General features: G+C 42.5%; 2 non-coding genes across 2 annotated transcripts; one reads left to right on the top strand and one right to left on the bottom strand.

The window, feature by feature from the left end:
* Positions 1 to 2,045: 2,045 nt before the first annotated feature.
* TRNAS-GCU (transfer RNA serine (anticodon GCU)) lies at positions 2,046 to 2,127 on the bottom strand. Its single transcript has one exon. It is a non-coding gene; the product is annotated as a tRNA-Ser (tRNA).
* Positions 2,128 to 8,469: 6,342 nt separating this feature from the next.
* On the top strand, positions 8,470 to 8,551 carry TRNAS-GCU (transfer RNA serine (anticodon GCU)). Its single transcript has one exon. It is a non-coding gene; the product is annotated as a tRNA-Ser (tRNA).
* Positions 8,552 to 22,022: the final 13,471 nt, after the last annotated feature.

Here is a 22,022-nt window from a genome sequence, read left to right as displayed (position 1 = left end):
GTCCTGGAGCTTCAGACTCTTGGTCGGGGGATACAACTGGGGAGAATGACCAGTACCTCGCCCAGGCGGCCTCACCTGCTATGCTGAACAGGGGCCTTGCGGGGGGATGGGAAGTTTGGAAGGGATAGACAAGGAAGTGGGAAGGAAGCTGCCGTGGCCTTAAGTTAGGTACCATCCCGGCATTTGCCTGGAGGAGAAGTGGGAAACCACGGAAAACCACTTCCAGGATGGCTGAGGTGGGAATCGAACCCACCTCTAATCAGTTGACCTCCCGAGGCTGAGTGGACCCCGTTCCAGCCCTCGTACCACTTTTCAACTTCCGTGGCAGAGCCGGGAATCGAACCCGGACCTCCGGGGGTGGCACCTAATCACGCTAACCACTACACCACAGAGGCGGACTTCTTTCTTTATTGCTGGGGTTCAACATCGCATTAATACATTGAAGGTTTTCGGTGATACAAGGATAGGAAAGGGCTAGGATTGGGAAGGCAACGATTGTGGCCTTAATGAAGGTAAAGCCCGAGGATTTGCCCGGTGTGTTAATGGAAACCACGGAAAACCATCTTCAGGGCTGCCGACGGTGGAATTCGAACCCACCATCTTCCGAATGGAAGCTCACAGTTATACTACCCTAACCGCACACACAAGTTGCTCGGTAACTATATAATTGTTATTTTTTTTTTTACAATATTCTTTGCGTTGCACTGACACTTGATAAGTCTTATGACGACGATGGGATAGGAAAGGGCTAGGAGCGGAAAGAAAGTGGCCGTGCTTTTATTTTCCTAGTGTGAAAATGGGAAACCACAAGAAACCATCTTCAGAACTGCCGACAGTGCGGTTTCGAACACACTATCTCTCGAACGCAAGATCACGGCTGCGCATGGCCAACTCGCTTGGTACATTATTTCGATAATATCCATCACATGGTATGTACTTTACGTCAGAAATTTCTGTAGTAATCGCCGTTTGTTTATTTTCCATATTTGAAGAGAGATGTTCTTTTTTATGCGAAATACCGCCAAATGTGTGTTTTCTTGTAATTTATTTTTGTACTGAAATGTAATATTTTTATTCACAATAAAATAGTCCCTCCTATATTATTACCAATATCACGCTTAAAAAAGCATACCCTATTTTACAACTACCAAAACTAAATCATGCCCCATTCTAGTGTTATAAAAACGTGCCGTATTTCACTCTTACAGTAGCAAGTCTCATGTTCTTTCTTTCTTTCTTTCAAGGATGGTTTTTCTCTCGGACTCAGCGATGGATCCCACCTCTACCGCCTCAAGAGCAGTGTCCTGGAGAGTGAGACACTGGATCGGGGGATACAAGTGGTGACGATGACTAGTACCTCTCCCAGGCGGCCTGAAGGACAGTTACCTTGTCGGGGATTCGAAGATTGGAAGGGATATACAGGGAGGAGGGATGGAAGCGGTCATGGCCTTAAGTTAGGTACCATCCCGGCATTTGCTTGGAGGTGAAGTGGGAAACCACGGAAAGCCACTTCCAGGATGGCTGAGGGGGGATTCGAACCACTCTCTACCCAGTTGACCTCCCGAGGCTCAGTGGACCGCGTTTCAGACCTCGTACCACTTTTCAAATTTCGCGGTAGAGCCGGAAATAGAACCCGAGCCTCCAGGAATGTCTCATTTTACTGTAAAAGAACATGCTCTTTCAACTACTAACACACGTAAGAAATTCTTTAGTATTTTACACGTAACGTGGGTTCTTTATCGTGTAAGTTAATGTAATGGCATGATTCCCTTGGATTTAAGCTTTCATTATTGTCTACAGTTTGTGCGAGGATTCGATCAGACAATTTAGAACGTGGGTGGTGAATGCTACGTAAGTATATTGTCAGAGCTGCTGCATTCTCTGTTATCAATATCTACAAGAAGCTCCTTGAATACCATGTGATTACACAGGAGAGCTATCAGTACCCACAGAAGGTCACATAGTGGAATTACATAATGTAAATTTACGATGATAACAATATTTTAACTGTAACAATTTTCTTAATACTAATTTAAAATTCTACGCGACGAGGATGGGATTCGAACCCACGCGTGCAGAGCACATTGGATTAGCAGTCCAACGCCTTAACCACTCGGCCACCTCGTCGTACGCGCTTCTGGCTCGCTCTGTCTGTATGCAAGTGAATTGTACAGCAGTTTCCCGTTTGTAAACCCATTTTTAACTACTTAATGTCATTCGACCACCTCTGTGGTGAAGTGGTTTAGTGTGATTAGCTGCCAGCCCCGGAGGCCCGGGTCGACTCAGCTTCGGGAGATCAACTGAGTAGTGGTGGGTTCGATTCTCACCTCAGCCATCTTGGAAGTGGTTCTCCGTGGTTTCCCCACTTCTCCTCCAGGCAAATGCTGGGATGGTACCTAACTTAAGGCCACGGCCGCTTCCTTCCCTCTTCCTTGTCTATCCGTTCCAATCTACCCCCCCCCCCCGCAAGGCCTTTTTTCAGCATAGCAGGTGAGGCCGTCTGGGCGAGGTACTGGCCATCCTCCCTAGTTGTATCCCCCGATCCAGAGTCTGAAGCTCCAGGATACTGCCCTTCAGGCGGTAGAGGTGGGATCCCTCGCTGAGTCCGAGACAGAAACCGAACCTGGAGGGTGACCAGATTAAGAAGAAGAAAATGGTCGTTGTGCCGAGCTGAGACTTTATGTGTACTAGGTTCTGATTAGTTATATATCCCACTATGGGTACTAAAGGATTATCACGCTAATTTTACAGTTATGTTGCACTTCAGAAGCGGATTGTCCTATTGCTACTCAGTAAAATGTTACAACGCATAAGATGGTAAGCTTGCTCCATGGAAAAGGCTATCAATGCTGTCAACTCAGCTGAACATAAAATCGGTTAGTTCGGTATCAGTATGTCGTCCGACTCCTTGCGTTCTGTGGGTTCGATTTCCGGATGGATCCGGGATTTTAGGCGCGTATGATTAATTTCGTCCGCCTCTGTGGTGTAGTGGTTAGCGTGATTAGCTGCCACCCCCAGAGGCCCGAGTTCGATTCCCGGCTATGCCACGAAATTTGAAAAGTGGTACGAGGGCTGGAACGGGGTCCACTCATCCTCGGGAGGTCAACTGAGTAGAGGTGGGTACGATTCCCACCTCAGCCATCCTGGAAGTGGTTTTCCGTGGTTTCCCAGTTCTCCTCCAGGCTAATGCCGGGATGGTACCTAACTTAAGGCCTCGGCCGCTTCCTTCCCTCTTCCTTGCCTATCCCTTCCAATCTTCCCATCCCTCCACAAGGCCCCTGTTCAGCATAGCAGGTGAGGCCGCCTGGGCGAGGTACTGGTCATACTCCCCAGTTGTATCCCCCAACCAAGTGTCTGAAGCTCCAGGACACTGCCCTTGAGGCGGTAGAGGTGGGATCCCTCGCTAAGTTCGAGGGAAAAACCGAACCTGGAGGGTAAACAGATGATGATGATGATGATGATGATGATTAATTTCTCTAGCTCGGGGTTTAAGTTTTTTACAATTTGTTTTACGTCGCACCGACTCAGATATGTCTTATGGCGACGATGGGATAGGAAAGGCCTAGGAGTGGGAAGGAATCGGCCGGGGCCTCAATTAAGGTACAGTCCCAGCATTCGCTAGGTGTGAAAATGGGAAACCACGGGAAATCGTCTTCAGGGCTGCCGACAGTGGGGTTCGAACCCACTATCTCCCAAATACTGGATACTGGCCGCACTTAAGCGACAGCAGCTTTCGAGTTCGGTATGTTTTATTTTGTCTTTGGAATGTGCTGTATATTGTTGATAGTTCACAGGATGGGTCTCTGGCATGAAGCTTTTACAACCTTAGGTCTCAAAATCAGCAAAACGAAGACAGTTGGCTTATTGATGAGTAGAAACTCTCCAATTGTTCATCTAAGAATTGGAGGTGAGGAGATTGTAGACAAATTCCAGTATTTAGGTAGTGTTCTGTCATCAGACAATATCATACATCAAGAGATTACCAACATAATACAGAAAGCTTCCAAATTTTATCACGCTGTACGTCAAATACTTTGGGATGAAACATATCCGTTAGTTTCCAAGATCAGCTTGTACAATATATATCTAGACGTATGGCCTGGAAGCAACAACACTTACTGGACCAACAAAGAATCGTCTTCAGGCAACAGAAATGAAGTTCCTCAGTTCTTGTCTAAAAACACAAAAATGGATAAAATAAGGAATGCGGATATCCGTCAACAGCTTGGATTGGAAAGAAGCTTGCTGGAGACTCTAGAAGCGAAGAGATTGCAATGGTATGGTCACATGAATGGACCCTCACAGGACTCCTCGAACATACTTTGACCACAATGTTCCTGGGAAGAGTGTTTGGCAAAAACAGATATTGAAGGATCTTGAAATCAGAGATGTGAAAAGGAGTCGCATATATGAGCAGCATTTGTGCATGGATAGGAAAAACTGGAGGAGGCTCGTACAACCGCACCCGGCTTGCTGGAGCGAAGAAATGATGATGTTGATGATGATGAGTTCACAGGAATTAGTATCTTCTAGACCTCAGAAGCTACCACGACGTTCGACTTCCAAACGGACAAAAGAGGGAATGCTGAGCAGGAGACATCGCGCTGCTTCAGGATGACCTGCGACCTAGACATCTGTGGCAAAGGTGCGAATCACTGAAAGGAAACCAGACAGAGACAATAAGGTACGAACCCTCATTCTTCAGATGACCAATGGGACGAAGATTTGTCGACCTGTAGAGCATATCTTCCCTTTGGAGATCGACCAGGGTGAGGAGGATGTGGAGAACTGAGAAAATGAGCCTCCATAATTCTTTCTCTATGTATTTTCTTTCTTTGATGTTTTATTTTCTCCTTGGAATGTCTGTTGTTGATAGTTGATGGTCGGAATAAAATATGGATGCGCTGTAAGACGTATTATTATTACACACAAATCTTATATCACATTACGAAAGCCAACACTGCGATTATATTTTAAGAATATGAAATGGCGTATGGCTTTTAGTGCCGGGAGTGTCCGAGAACATGTTTCGGCTCGCCAGCTGCAGGTCTTTTGATTTGACGCCCGTAGGCAACCTGCGGGTCGTGATGAAGATGAAATGATGATGAAGATGACACATACACTAAAATAATAAGGAATAAAGCCGTTAAACCTCTGGGCCCTTGTTCCTTGAGTTTAAAACCTCATCAACAATCAAATTATGTTTATCGGCAGTAACATTAGTTGGATTAATTATATGAAGGTTTAATGTATATCTAGTTGTTATTGCATTTGCAGTGTTGTTGTACTTAGATAGTAAATATCTTGTTTTCATTTTTTATGAAACTCACACGTTATTTAGAGACATGCTGTTATCAATGGACGTCTGATGATAAGTTTTAAATGCTATTGTCACATAGCATTATCACACTGCAGAATCAAGCATTAAACTTGTTTGGGTATGTAAATATATTACGTTTTTCTTTCTTTCTTTCTTTCTTTATCTGTTCACCCTCCAGAGTTGGTTTTTCCCTCGGACTCAGCGAGGGATCCCACCTCTACCGCCTCAAAGGCAGTGTCATGGAGCTTCAGACTCTGGGTCGAGGAATACAACTGGGGAGGATGACCAGTACCCCGCCCAGGGGTACCCAGCCACTGTGCCTGCTATGCTGAACAGGGGCCTTGCGGGGGATGGGAAAATTGGAAGTGATCGACAAGGAAGAGGGAAGGAAGCGGCCGTGGCCTTTAGTTAGGTACCATCGCGACATTTGCCTGGAGGATAAGAAGGAAACCACGGAAACCACTTCCAGGATGGGTGAGGTAGGAATCTAACCCACCTCTACTCAGTGGACCTCCCGAGGCTGTGTGGACCCCGTTCCAGCCCTCGTACCACTTTTCAAATTTCTTGGCAGAGCCGGGAATCGAACCCGGGCCTCCGGGGGTGGCACCTAATCACACTAACCACTACACCACAGAGGCGGACATATTACGTTTTACTGAATGAATAACAGTCATTTTACTTTCCTTAGTGAAAATTCTGTTGTTCCCATAAAAGAAAAAATGTAAATCGTAGGTTGTACGCTTCAACACCGTATATTTGTACATTGTAACATGAAACTTGGAACGTGTCAGTTTTCCTTGAATGTGAAAATATATAAAAATATATAAAAATATTAATGTCGACCGTAGTATAAATCAAACTGGAATATTTTTAAGATGTCGTTTTCTTTGCCATTATGGTGTCCTTTTTTAATACCATACCCCAACATTTTGCTGAATGTTGCGAGGAGAGCTTCGTAGTCACATTCGAATGTCACTGTTCCTGTCCCGTACCGAGTGTGTTCGCTCTGTCGCTGGACTGTGACGTACGCTTGGTTCGTTAGCTTTCCGCATTTTAAGCCGCGTATACACTTGAGCATTCGCCCCGAATGAGCATGCGTTTGCCCAGTTTTGCTCAGATGAGTACAGGGTGAACCGAATAGATCCGCATGCCTCAGTCCGATCCGAATGTTGTCGGTACCTCAGAGTGAGCACGTGCTCAGTGTGGACGGTTAATGACGAGTGGGGTAGCCCGAACAGTATGGGCCGACTGCTTCCGCTATGCTTCCTGCAGCCAGAAATCGCAGTGGCACAGCTAGGCGTTCCTCGGCAGATATGGCTTTACTAAATGGTGTGTCCTCTCTCTCAATCGTAGCCCTGATACTATGCAATATCCATTCAAAATCCTCGGATGACATTCTCGTAAAATTTTTAAAATTGTCATCCGTTTCATGTCCGATCGTTTTTAACAGTCGAGCATTGCATCTCTCCTCATACAGTTTTCTTTGCCACCACCGCTTTCTCCTTTTTGTTTTCAAGGAATGCAATAAATACATATAACAATAACTGGCGACGATCAATTTTCGATTCGATTCACCATTGTAGCCTCAGGTCAGGCAAAACACAGACGGTATTCTCGGTCCGCACGAGGTCCGAACACAGTGGGAACTTGCTCAACATATTGGCATGGGGGTCGCGCTTGTGCGCTCCCGCATCGCCAACGCATGCTCATTCGGGGCGAATGCTCAAGTATACACGCGGGTTGAGACAAGCGAGCCCGGCCGCACTGGACTAGCCTCAATGGACGCTCAGCTGTGCAACTCTGTCTTACCTGTTTGTTTTCCGAACATTATTGTTACGTTCCAGCGCCGTGGCAGCCCCTTTCGGTTCTTCCAGGAAGGGGCTAGTGACTCACAAGACCTGGTATCTCCCAGCCGGCTTGTAGGGTGGGGCCGGCCTTTCCGTGTGTTGTTCTCGTCGGCCAGCTTACCTGCGAGTTTCTTGGAGATTCAACTGGAATGTTCTGCTTCTAGCCACCTCGCGAAAATTCTGGCTGAAATTACCCGATCTATAAAAAGGGAGGTTAGCCGCGGACAGTCAGTAAGAGTTGGACTCCGTGGTGGAGTCAGTGTGACACTCAGTGAGTTGGGGTTCGGTGGCTGGGCTGAGGGCAACAGATCCGGCGAAAGCAGGAACTACGAGGTGCGCTGCGTCGCCATTGTTACCTCCGTCTGCGGCATATCATCCTACAGGCTGAGTGTTTAATAAAACAAGTTGCCCTAAGGCAATTCAATAACCTTTGACCCGTTCCTAAGCTCGAGCTAATAATTTCAACATTTAAGACAGAACACGTCATTGCCGGTAAATATGAGATCTCATAATCATTAACAAATCATGGATGATAATAACATTAAAAATGGAAAATATATAAACAATTGCATTCAGGGAATTTATATCCATCAATCAGATATAAGAATTATGTCATAATGCAGATTAGAACACTACCCACATTGACTGTTAACGATACACTTCAAAAACCTTCAATGTATTAATGCGATGTTGAACCCCAGCAATAAAGAAAGAAGTCGTTGTGTCCGCCTCTGTGGTGGTGTAGTGGTTAGTGTGATTAGGTGCCACCCCCCGGAGGCCCGAGTTCGATTCCCGGCTCCGTCACGAAATTTGAAAAAGTGGTACGAGGGCTGGAACGGGGTCCACTCAGCCTCGGGAGGTCAGAGTAGAGGTGGGTTCGATTCCCATCTCAGCCATCCTGGAAGTGGTTTTCCGTGGTTTCCCACTTTTCCTCCAGACAAATGCCGGGATGGTACCTAACTTAAGGCCACGGCCGCTTCCTTCCCTCTTCCTTGTCTATCCCCTCCAATCTTCTCATCGCCCCGCAAGGCCCTTGTTCAGCATAGCAGGTGAGGCCGCCTGGGCGAGGTACTGGTCATCCTCCCTAATTGTATCCCCCGACCCAGAGTCTGAAGCTCCAGGACACTGCCCTTGAGGCGGTAGAGGTGGGATCCCTCGCTGAGTCCGAGGGAAAAACCGAACCTGGAGGGTAAACAGATTACGAACGAACGACATTAAGTAGGGCATTTAAAATGGGTATACAAACCGGAAACTGATGTACAGTTCGCTTGCATGCAGACAGAGCGAGCCTATAGCTTGTACGACGAGGTGGCCGAGTGGTTAAGGCGTTGGACTGCTAATCCAATGTGCTCTGCACGCGTGGGTTCGAATCCCATCCTCGTCGCGTAGAATTTTAAATTGGTACTAATAAAATAATTCTTTTCTTCATCTGTTTACCCTCCAGGATCGGTTTTTCCGTCGGACTCAGCGAGGGATCCCACCACTATCGCTTTGCATGGGCCCTTGTACTGTACACAGACACACGGAATAGGTAATACATCCCTCCACACAGTGCCGCAGCCACAAAATGGGCTAAAGCAACTTAACACCCCACCCCTCCCCCAATGGTAGATACTTTCCTCTCTTCGTACTAATGGCTAGTTTTCGCAGATGAAGAGTTGTTTCACTTTTAAAGATCTGCATAGTTTTCAAAAAGGGCTACTAATATGGAAATATTTTTGTTGTCTTTCACGAAAATTTCGCTGTTGGGTACTGTAAACTAGGGATAGATTGCGAACGAAGTCAACGAAGGATCGAGACTGTTGCTTCTGGAATCGATACTCTCGAATCCAGTGTCGGAGGGCACCGTTAACAATCGCCGTTGAATAATTCAAATCCATTTTTTTGCAATTTGTTTTACGTCGCACCGACACAGACAGGTCTTATGGTAACGATGGAATACGAAAAGCCTAGGAGAGGGAAGGAAGCGGTGGTGGCCTTAATTAAGGTACAGCCTGGTGCGAATATGGGAAACCACGGAAAACCATCTTCAGGGCAACCGACAGTGGGGCTCGAACCCACTATCTCCTGGATGCAAACTCACAGCAGCGCGCCGCTAACCGCACGGCCAACTCGCCCGGTATAATACAAATCTCTATGGATGCACTAACACCACCTATGACCTGTTTAGGGAACTACTTGGATTTATAGTTTCATGCCCTTCTCCTGATAAGCCGCTGATAACTAGTGGAACGATAAATACAAGGAGAACGTTATTAGCCAGCACATATTAAATATGGTTTAGGGTTATCATCGTTATTGTTAATGCTGTATGTTGGCGATAATAATAATGAAAAGTCGTACGGCTTTTAGTGCCGGGATATCCCAGGACGGGTTCGGCTCTCCAGGTGCAGGTCTTTCTATTTGACTCCTTTAGGCGACCTGCGCGTCGTGATGAGGATGAACTGATGATGAAGACAACACATACACCCAGCCCCCTGGCCATTGGAATTAACCAATTAAGGTTAAAATCCCCGACCCGGCCGGGAATCGAACCCGGGACCCTCTGAACCGAAGGCAAGTACGCTGACCGTTCAGCCAACGAGTCGGACATAATAATAATAATAATAATAATAATAATAATAATAATAATAATAATAATAATACTGAAAACCTACGGGATCAATCGAAAATTGAGTAAACGCCAGCATGTATAATGAGGCTGGAGCGGGGTCCACTCAGCCTCGGGAGGTCAAGTGAGTAGAGGTGGCTTCGATTCTCTCCTCAGCCATCCTCGAAGTGATTTTCCGTGGTTTCCCCCACTTCTCCTCCAGGCAAATGCTGGGATGGTACCTAACGTAAGGCCACGGCCACTTCCTTGTCTATCCCTTCCAAACTCCCCATCCCACACCCAGACCCCTGTTCAGTATAGCAGGGGAGGCCGCCTGGGCCAGGTACTGGTCATCCTCTCCAGTTGTATTCCCCGTCCCAATGTCTCACGTTCCAGGACACTGCCCTTGAGGCGGTAGAGGTAGGATCCCTCGCTGAGTCCGAGGGAAAAGCCAACCATGGAGGGTAAATAAATAAATAAATAAATAAATAAATAAATAAATAAATAAATAAATAAATAAATAAATAAATAAATAAATAAATAAATCTCTATCTATATATAAAATAAGAGATTTAAAAAGGATGGTATTTGTGTATCAGGGGTGTCCACAGCAACGAGGAAATGCACTTTTTTAATTCTGCGTAATTTCTGTCTGTATGTGTATGTGCACGCATCACGAGAAAACGGCTGAAGAGAATTTAATGAAAATCGGCATGCAGAGTCGGGGAATATGTCGCTACATTCTAAGCCAGAAATAATTTTATTCACGCTGAGTGAAATGGTAGTTTAGGGGGAGGCCTAACATTACAATATTGAAAGCTTATAAAATTTATCAACAATAACATTACATTGACCATTGTTTGTTGTGATGTGCTTTGTGTCTTCCGTTGCCACTCATATCCGACAATAGGGTTACTGCTGCATCGGATAGGCGACGATGGGATAGGAAAGGGCTAGGAGTGTAAAGGAAGCGGCCTTAGCCTTAATTAAGTTACAGCCCCAGCACTTGCCTGGTGTGAAAATGGGAAACCGTGGAGTACCATCTTCAGAACTGCCGACAGTGGGGTTCGAATCCAATATCTCCCGGATGCAAGCTCACAGTTGCGCGCCCCTAACCACACGGCCAACTCGCCCGGTTGTACCGAGGGTAAGCCTGCCTGAATATTGGCGGGGAATATCTGGGGAGTTAGATAACTTTCTTCTTTAGCGTGCCATTCCTCTGGTCCATACATTTTCTGATAACTGGTACGTAACACACTGGTTCATAATAGCATTCGAGCTATTCAATCCCTACTCTGAGGCACTGATTGGAATGACCAGTGTGCATATTTCGCAGAATAATGACAGAGGAGTGTGGCAGTCTGGGGCCTGGTCATTCCAACTCTGGAACTTTGGACTGTTAGATCGGCACCGTAGTAATATTCGTTAAATGTGAGAAAATGTGCGGTTTTTCATTTGATCAAGTATTTTATATGATAACATTGCTTTTAATTGCTACATTCCTACCGACATTTTTGTAATGACCTATGTTGACTTCAGTTGGGAAAGCCACGAAGTCAGTCTTTCTGAGAATCCCGTAGCGAAGCAGGGGCACATCAGCTAGTTAATATGTAATTTTGTCTTACATTGCTCAGAATTTAAAAAGAATGATATTTCTATATCGGTCGAAACAACAGTTACAAGAAAATGCAATTTTTAGTTTTCTGTACTTTCTGTCTGCCTGTCCGTCGCTTTGTCTGTCTATCTGTCTGTCTATCTGTACGTATGTATGCACGCGCATCACGAGAAAACGTCTGAAGATAATTTAATTAAAATTGGTATATAAAGTCGAGGAATAAGTCGCTACAATCTAGGCTATAAATATTTTTTTCACACTGAGTGAAATGGTAGTTTAGGGGAAGACCTAAAATGTATTTCTCAAATATTTATGTTATTATTGGTCCTCTCGATAAATACTACACAACTAAGGTTATATAGTATCAAATTTACGATTATTTATGTCTTAAACATTTTTACCGTACCGGCTATGATAACAGAGACATTCATGAATTTGAATTTTTGTTGCTAAGTCCATATCAACACCAAGCCACGAGAAAATGGGTCAACAGAATTTAATGAAAATCAGTATGTAAAAACGGGGAGTAAGGAACTACAGTCTACGCTATAAATAATTTTATTCACCCTGGTTGAAATGGTAGTTTAGGGGAAGGCGCCTAAAATTTAATTTTTAACTTCGAACTTGTAAATGTGGAATAGTCTCCTAGAGAGAAATTATGTGTAGCAAAGATGCTCTTTTTCTACTGTTGTAAATTCTGGTACTTAGTCTCCTAGATGAGTTATTGAATGGAGCAGTGATTGCTCTTGTTACATTGGGAAATCGGGAGCTTTTCGCTCAATCTGTAAAATTGTTGTCATTTGATTATCCTAGACATTTCTAATATTGTTACTCAAGCTCTCGAGCTAAACTTTTGTACCTGATTTTTGGCTATTGTCCAACTATGTTTTAAATTTCAAAAGGAACCAAAATATTATAAGAAATATAATCGCAATTTTTAAAGTTTTAAATTACTATTTAATCTTGTCTCTATCCACCCATTCATGCCCGCACCTTCTTACACCTCTGTCCATCACGGTATCCCCGTAACAAGTGGTAGCAGAGCGTGGTTGAATGGGTTAGGATAAATCCCCTTTTGATGGCTACTCATAGGATTCAATACCGAACTCTAAAAATGTTTCCGTTTCTGGAATTTTCTAAATTTTGGCAGTTTCGATTTCACTATGTCTGGTTCTCGAGAAGTCCTTGCACTGCGGTATCTGCGCAAGGGGGAATTAATTTATGAACTTTTAATTAGGAAGGTCTAGTCTGGTGGCACAGTTGCTATAGACACTGCGAAACTTAAAGGATCTTTAGAGTTTCCCATCTGCATTCCAGTATTTGAGGAGAAGGTTATTGATGAGGCTCTGTCCACCATCACTGACAAGACTAATGAGCTAGCGTCTGTTTTAAGTTCTTTTGAAGTAGGTGATCCTTCTACCAATCAGCTCAAGCGGGTTCAAGCTAGATTGTTCCATGTTTACCATAGTGCTAGGGACTTATTTTGTCTGAAACTGAAGGACGAGCATGCTAAGGAAGCTAGTAACCTTGTTGAACACCTTTCGGACATGTCAAATAGGGTTAATCAATTGTTGTCAGGAGCCGGTAGTGCTAAAAGCGACTATACTCAGACTGTAAACTCAACAACGGAAGATGATCCTGGTAAATCTGCTGGGAGTAGGAAATCGATGGCTCCACAACAAACTTCTGCCCCATCTTAACATGTGTCTGATCATCTACAACAACTTCCACCCTTCCTTTTCAGTAATGCAGTTTTTGAACCCCCTCAACCTCCAATGCCGTCCCCTATTTTTCACCAGGTTTTAGTTGCTTTCCCCACCATGTTGCTTAAGGGAATCTCAAAATTTTTGGAAAATTCAACTAACGATGTGATTTCCTTTCTAAGATTTCTATTAGAGTTCAATGATCATGCTTTGGTGTTTGCTCTGTCTCATTCTCAAATTCTCCATATTATTTACCCATACACTGCGGGCGTCCTCTCAGATAAAATTGTGGAGGCAATAGCGGATAGATGTTCTATAGAAGACTTCCATGCCCATCTTTTGGTCAATTTCAGTCCAGCAAGAGCAATGTCATCTTTGATACAAAAGTACTATTTCCGAGTCCAAAGGTTGGACTAGAATTTAGCTGATTTTATTCAAGACATAAAGTTTTACACAAGGGTATTCGCTCTTCATTTCCCCGAAGATCAAATTGTACAGACCATTGTCGAGGGGATTTCTCCATCCTACAGGTCGTATTTATGTTTCGCTTCTAGACCTCAGACATTTTTCGTACTTGAGGCTTTGACAGTGTCAGCAGGGGGAATGAAGTACGCTGACACTTTACGAGTCGCTAGGGAGCCCCCTCCGTCATCTAACAGTTCTCGGCCAACACCTCGCCGAATATTCCCTCCACGCAAGTGTTATGCGTGCGGTTCGGCAGAACATCTTCGCAATAAGTGTCCCTTTGTAAAACCTAGAGGAGCTAGGAATGGAGCAGGGCCATCCCAGAGATGTATTAAGTGCGGGTCATTCTCAGTTCTTGCAAAAACATGTATGTCACCTGACAGCACACCTTCCTTTTCTACTTCTGGTGCTGCCTCCGCTAACTTAGGCGATAACAAGTGACTAGCGCCGTCGGCTGAGTCACCAAGTTCAGCTTTAAGAGGCTCAGCCCACGTTAAGTGGGGTGGGGCATCGAACCCTTCAAGGAAGAAACCCTCTCTATCTTTTGAAGCCCCAAGGGAATGCCTTAAAATTGCTTCTGAGACAACAGGATTAGTGCCATTTCTCAAAATTGATATAAATAATGAACCCGTCAGTGCTCTATTGGACTCTGGAATAGTGAGCTCTATTATTTCTAAAGAATGGTATTCTAAATTGAGTCTTTGTAAATTTGCTGATTATTGTTTCTCTTCTGTCAAATGTGTTTCGGCAAATTTTTCATCTTTAGTAGTTATAGGCTTCATTTTCGCTAAGATTCGTATTTATAAATTTACTTGGAAGATTAAGCTGCTCGTTGCTAAACAATTGTAATGTTGGGGGCAGACTTTATGTCGCATTCTGGTCTCCTGCTCGATCTTCAGAGCAAGTCGTGTACATTCAAATTTAATAGTAACTTAAAAATTCCTCTTTTAACATGTAATTCCGATTCGTCTTCATCTATTTCGCGTACCCAGAGTGAGATGTCGTTAGATCTTAGACATCTACCTGAGGACCAGGCTGATAGTATTCGAAGATTATGTCAGTCTTTTCCAGATGTATTTTCCGAAGCCCTTGGTATGACAGGCCTAATTGAATATGAGATTGAGGTAACTGAATCAATCCCTGTAATATTTTCTCCATATAGTATATCTCTACCTAAGATGAAGGATCTTAAGGAGATCGTCGATCAAATGTTGAAGGATGGTAATATTTGACCTTCAAAGTCGGCGTATTCATTGCCCATTTTTCTCGTACCAAAACCCCAAGGCGGTTTCTGGCCTATCATTGATTACAGAGCTTTAAACCATAAGGTTGCATTACAATCAGTGCCCCTTCCCGATCTTCATTAATGTTTTTAATGGTTTCATAAGGCTATGTTCTTCACTATCCTAGATTTTAACCAAGCGTATAATCAGATTCCTCTGGCGGAAGAATCCAAATATTTGACGGCTTTCGCTACGGATTGGAACTTGTACGAATACAACCGCGTGCCTTTCGGTCTCGTCACGTGCGCGGCTGTTCTTACAATACTGCTGGATAGGGTCTTCTGCGACATCGAGTTCAAATATCTTTACCATTATCTTGACGATGTCGTGGTGTTTTCTGAAACATTTGTAGAACACTTCGATCATCTTAAGGAAGTTCTAAATAGTCTTCGTAAGGCAGGGTTGACGGTTAAATTATCTAAGGTAGCTTTTGCTAAGCCTTCTATGTCTTTCTTAGGCCATATTGTGTAGCCCGATGGAGTTTCAATAGACCATTCCAGAACGCAAGCTATTCGTGACTTCAAGGCTCCCAAGGACATTAAAGGAATTGATAGGTTCATCGGCTTGGTAAATTTCTTCAGGAAATTTATTCCTCACTTCACTAATAGGGCGGCGCCCCTAAACCTACTTCGCAGGAAAGGTGTCAAGTTCGAATGGGGGCCATCTCAGCAAGCTGAGTTCGAAGATCTTAAGTTAGCCCTTTGTAACGTCCCAGTCTTAGCTATGCCAGATTTCTCTAAGAAATTCATAGCTCAAACCGATACCTCTTCATCTGCTCTTGCTGCTGTCCTCCTTCATGAAACCGAACTCGGAAGGCGGCCTATCGCCTATGCGTTTAGAACCTTATCGGCTCAAGAAGCCGAGTACTCAATCTACAAATTAGAAGGATTCGCAGTCCTGTTTGCCCTGGACAAATTCCGCTTGTATCTGGAGCATGTTAAGTTTGAGTTAGAAACGGACAATCAGGCACACAGTTGGGTTTTAGCTAAGCACTGTCATAGAGGACGTATTGCCCGTTGGGCTATCCATATTTCGGCTTTTCAATTTGACATACGACACATTCGGGAATCAGAGAATGTGATCAAGTTGAGTTGCATGTTTTCTGGCGACGTTGATTCCATTGAGCAGAAGAAATGTTCTTCGTCTTCCATTTCCATGTCGCCTTGTGTTGGTGCTATTTTGACTGATGCTCCTATGTTATCCCGTGGCTTCGAGAAATATCAACCAGAAGATCCAGTGCTGACTCCTATTATGGAAACCTTTTCTTCTGGGGAACATGCTGTCCCTTATGTTCTGAGGAGTGGGGTTCTGTGTTGCCCCTCAAGGCATGACCAGAAAATGAAGGTTGTAGTATCGGCTGTTCTTGTGTCCATGAACTTAAGTACTACCATGAGACCCCATTAGGGGGACATTTTGGGCATCTTAAAAACAGAGAAAAGTTAGAGAGATGTTCATATGGAAGAGTATGGATGGCGAAATCAAGGAAATGGTTAAAGCCTGTAAACCTTGCCTGGTTAGTAAGCCAGCCTTGTCCACTAAGCTAGGGCTATTGTCATATCATCAAGAATCTCGCCCTATGGAGCGATTGTATACTGATTACGTCGGGCCCTTCCTTCAATCTAAGAGGAATGGGAACAAATTCATCCTCGTGTGTGTAGATGGTTTCACCAGATTTTCATGGCTATTTCTGACTAAGCTGGCTACCACTCAGTCTACTATTTCTTGCCTTAATACTATTTTTGCTTCTTTCGGTCTTTGTCATTATGTAGTCTCCGATAATGCCAATGCATTTATTTCACAAAATTTGTTTTGACCTATCCATTTCACATGTAACATCTGCTTATTACCCACAACCATCTCTTGCTGAGAGGGTTAACCGTATTCTTCGATCTGCTTTCATAGCTTTTCATCACGAAGACCATCATGGGTGGGATATTTCTCTGCATTGGTTATCCTTTGCGTTAAATTCGGCCATTCACGAGTCACACAAATTTATACCGGCATCTCTCATGTTCAGGTTTGTACCTAACAGGCCGTTGTCTAATCTATGGTCCATCAATGAAATATTGCCAGAGACAATAGATCCCGATAATATCAGGGAGGTGTGGAAGAAGGCCAAATGTAACTTGAAGGATACTCATGATAAGGTTAGAGAGAGATATGATCGTGGACAGAGTCCCAACAATTTAAAGGTTGGAGATCAGGTCATGGTGAAGCATTTTGTACCTGAAGGCAAGCTTGCCCCAAGATTTCATGGACCGTGCATTATTTTGGATTTCTTAACGCCGGTCACCCTTTTGGTGAGCAACCCACCCAGCGAAAGAATTTTTAGGGTTAATCTGTCCCAAATGAAACCTATATGAAATATCTCTATTTATCTGCGTAATCACCAAGTCATGGCATTGAGAATGTAATTATATTTCTTTCTTTAACTAGTTAAAATCTTAAATTTTAGTATCTATGTTGAAAGATAAGGCCTTCTGCCCTGATCAAAATATATCTAAGATATTCTTTTGTACAAACCTTCTCCTTTAGTAATATTCTGTTTTTCTTCCGTTTCCCATCTGTCATTACCTTGCCCCTGCCTCCAAAACCGTTCCTGCATTCCACACATTCATCCTCGATGCCTCCCGCCTTATCTGCACCACCGTCACAAATATAAATCAAACTCTCTCCTTAAAAACAGTCACTGTCGCCCAGTAAATTATTGTTTCAGTGCCCTAATTGTCATCTGAGGCAGTGTCACAACAACTGGCGAGTGATGCTGGCGCGGTGTAAGGGCCCACCCCGTTCTCGTCCATTCTCCTTCACGACGGCAAACCTGAGCACTATCATTAATGACAAGGGCTGAGGTGCGGTTCTACAACCGCCCAATTCATCATCGGGCAAATCTTCAATAGTTGGTCCGTGGTAACCATCACCATGGCTACCCCTCTAAAGGTAGTGGGAGAGATGTATCTGATGGTACTTGAGGGGTCCGGGGAACTCCACCCTGGTATCGGCAGTGGCGGTCGCTCTTGCCGTCAAACTTTGACAGTACTTACCGGACTTCTACGACTTCATAAACGCTTCAAGACTTATGTTCTGCAAAATAACTTATAAATGAACTGTCCATCAAGAAATTTTCTGACTCCGATCTTCCAATTCAAAAGTTTATAAAATGTAAAACTTCAAAACTGTGTCAACCGTAGAAGAACTTTTGGGGGTGGAGGTCTGTCCCGGAGGTACACCCGCTCCGTGTATTAAGCACATTTTAGAAGGCCATCTGCAACTTTGTTTTAAACAATGTGGTAAAAGAAGTTTGAACGTTTTCGACAGAGGTCTCTACTGTCAATCTAGGTGCTCCCTCTGATGAGAGGATGGACAATTACATTTCAAGGCAAATTCAATAGTAATTAGTTGGTAAAACTGAATTGTTTGTAAATTTTTCTGGTGTTCTTAAGTTATCAACACTTCTATCTCTTCCCGCCAACTTCATATTGCAGCCAGCAGGGAATTTTTGTACATTTTTTAAAATTCACCAATGATAAAATTTTTATTTTTATTTGATTGTCCAATGGAAATTCGGGGTGTGTCACGGCTTCAGCCCAGAGAAATCTGGAACCTTCCTCTCTGCAATAAAAGCTGGGACATTTCGGGCCATGTTGTCTTTCGATCGCTGCAGTCAAGAGGTTTAGAGTGTGTTCGTAGCAGATGCAGGGGAAGGGCTGCCTCGTCCATCGCCGGGAGTTCCACCAGCTCAAGGTAATGGCAGACTCCGTATAATCATGTAATAGTCTCTGAAAGATAGTTCGAGGAGAATTTTCCAAATTTCATTCGTAATGAAACTTCTATTTCTCAATATAAATTCTCAAACAGTCTAACGAACTTAACCAAACCTAGGGAATAAAGAGTGGAATCCCTCTTGTATTCCCCTTCAAATTGGCATTGAGGTGACTAAGATTTTGTAAACTTGAAAATCTATCTCGTAACTTAAACATTTTTCCTTTCATCTAGTCACCTCCGTAGTATAGGCTTAGCCTCTGTAAGATCAGGCCATAAGCCCACATAGGGTTTTAAGTATTTTCATGTGAATTTCAAGGAGTGCCAGAGTTCTCCTCCTAACATTTTGTTTTTCGGCCAGTAACGTTAACCTTTTCTTTTTTTAACTAAGACCAGGTAGAATAGGCACTTAATTTCCCTGTAAAAGTTCACTATTTTCATTATATTTTCCTATGTAATTTCGACGCAAAGACGCTCTTTTTCTACTATTGTAAATTCTGGAACGTATTGGTCTCCTAGAGGAGTTATTGAATGGAGCAGTGATTGCTCTTCTTACATTGGCAAATCGGGAGCTTTAAGCTCAGTCTCTAAAACTGTTGTCATTTGATTATCCTAGACTTTTCTAATATTGTTACTCAAGCTCTCGAGGCAAACTTTTGTACCTGATTTTTGGCTATTGTCAAACCGTGTTTTAAACTTGAAAAGAAACCAAAAAATTCTAAGAAAGAAAAATAATCGCCAACTTTAAAATTTTAAATTACTATTTAATCTTTTCGCTATCCACCCATTCATGCCTGTACCTTCTTACACCTCTGTCCAGCACGGTACCCCCGTAACAAAAAGTAAACAACGAAATACGTCAAGACAAGGTTAAAAATAACAGTAGTCTGCCTAATACGTTCTTGAAGCAGTTATTCCAACCCCAGAAACGTCTTGAACATCAGACAAATTTGGATCAGCTTAAAGTAATTACACCTTATAGTCTCTATCTTTAATTTATCATTGTTTGGTAACTTCTTCGAGCTGCAGCCGTGTGCCTTCAAAGGAAAGTAGCTTTGCTAATCAAGTACAGTAATGTCACTATTTTACATACGTGTAAACATCAAGTGGCAATACGTTTGAACACCTTATTTTTCAAATCAATGAACCCCCAGATGTTTCCCCTGTGGGTGGGGGCGGTAGAATAATACCCACGGTATCCCCTGAACCAATAATCACCAGTATCACCCGGGAGGTTCGATCCATGCGCTGCCACTGATCTAGCCTATAAATTCCAGGCTATGTAAATCAGTTGTGGATGTATTATACATTAGTATGATGTGAGTTATCATAACTTAGTACCCTTGACATTCACTTCATCTTGGACTACATGGGGTTTAGGAACATGAAATTAAATACTCTAAACTATTTAACAATCTTTATTTTAAAACATACATCCGAAAATATTTACAGATTAGGTATTTACACAGAACAAATATCAATTTAAATACATACATTGTTTGACAGTTCGATATACTGGCAAAGCACAATGCTACACGGTTAGGGAAATCAGACAATTGATATCAGTTGGGACTTACAAACAGTATAACATGAATATTTGCGTACTTGGGATGGCAAGCTGTTAATTTAATCCACCCTCTGAGATAAGACATTAAATTTATGTCCATTACATTACACTAAGATGAAAAATTAAATACACAGAAGTAAAGAATGAAATCCAATTGTCAATCCGTGTTTTTCATTTACTTAATGGAATTTAAATACACCAAACATATGTAATCTTTTGAAAGATAAACGAACATATTTTGAATAAGCTTTAGATTGAAGTACTAGGAAAGTAAAGGTAATTATTCACTTTAAAATGTTAGAAATGTACAGTATATTGTTCGTCCATGATATTAACCCTGCACTCAATTCACATCGAAATTTAAAAAATACCATATTCCAGAAAGTATTTGATAAAATATAGGATTTTCATGTTCTATTGATGTTTATATGCCGTTTCTCAAACACATTGAATATTTCTAATATAAAAAGAGAACATTATCAACAAATATAAACAGATCATCATATGTTTTAATACAGTTCGATATATTTACTAACTTGCTCTACATTTGGTATTCCATAAACCATCCTGGAAGTGTGCATGAAAGGTTTTTACTGATAAGAAAAGGTTGAGGTATGAAATTATAATTTATCTAATACACTTCCTAGCATTTATATATTGATAGTAATTACACAAATTTGTACGAGAAAGTTATAATTTCAAGTGAAAAGAAGAGAGAGAGATATGAAAGTGAAATAGCAAAGAAAAAGAAGGATATTTGTTTGTTAACTTCCAGTCAATCGCTTTTTGAACATTTTCGTCTAAGTAATAATTAATCATTTCTACATTGATTTCAGTGAATCAGTCAAATGTATAGCTTCCTACTTTTATCACCTCCTGCATCAGTTTAGGAAACTTCTGTTCTAGCTGAACTCCTTTAACTTTTTTGTGAAATACGTAATTGGCTGCATATAGTGTTTTCGATCCGGTGTTTCTACTGAACCAACTGAAATTATGTAAGTACTATGTAATAAATTGTGATAATATGTCCTTCAATATCTTGAAAGTTTTGTGTTTACATTCCTTAAGTCCGATTTGGTTGATTCAAAATAATGTCTGTTTCTCCATGGCGACTCTTACTATCTGAACTCTAGAGCCCTGATATTAAAAGAGGCGCGAGTTGGAAGAAACAATTACTGGCTTATCCATGGACATGCACAGTGGGAGTCAGGTCATGCCAGCAGCAAGGAAGAAACTCTAACCAGACACCAATGACCCTCCAATGTTATATTTTAAAATATTTTTAAAAAATTGCTACCGCTGCAATGTGGATGCACTGAAACTCCGTACAACCCTCTATCATAAAATTGAACAAGGTGTCAGCTCTACAAATATTGTAACACTATTCACTTTGTTGGAATGCAGCAATAGTTTTAACCAACTCGGAGTGAACAGTGCAATGTGAATATTTGTATTGTCCATAAAACCTTCGCAGGAAACAACCTCAGAAGTTGGGATTTGTCACTTATTAAAGGTTTTATTATTCGTCTCTGTGACTAAATTAGTTCCTATAGGAAATCCAAGAGTCATCCTTGACGTTATATAACAGAGGGGCTGTACGAGTACTACCGTGGTTACCTTTACTTTGAGAGGTCATGTTTTCGGGGTATCCGATGGACCTTTATAGTATGTCCGAGAAGTTTTATTTCTTACAATAATGTTTCTAACATTCCTTTCAGGCCATTCCTTCGGTGTTCAGTTTCCAGATCACTTGCAAGTGCTAAATTTTGGTTAATGATGTTCATTTATGCTTCTACCGCGTGTTATTCAACAATGCTTTATGATATTAAGTTCCTGTACACTTAATGCATCAGAACTCAATACAAGATTA

Source organism: Anabrus simplex, chromosome 8 (assembly GCF_040414725.1).
Source record: "Anabrus simplex isolate iqAnaSimp1 chromosome 8, ASM4041472v1, whole genome shotgun sequence".
NCBI classification, from domain to species: Eukaryota; Metazoa; Arthropoda; class Insecta; order Orthoptera; family Tettigoniidae; genus Anabrus; species Anabrus simplex.
The sequence above is the reverse complement of the archived record's forward strand: the minus strand, read 5'-3'. Positions and strand labels throughout refer to the sequence as shown.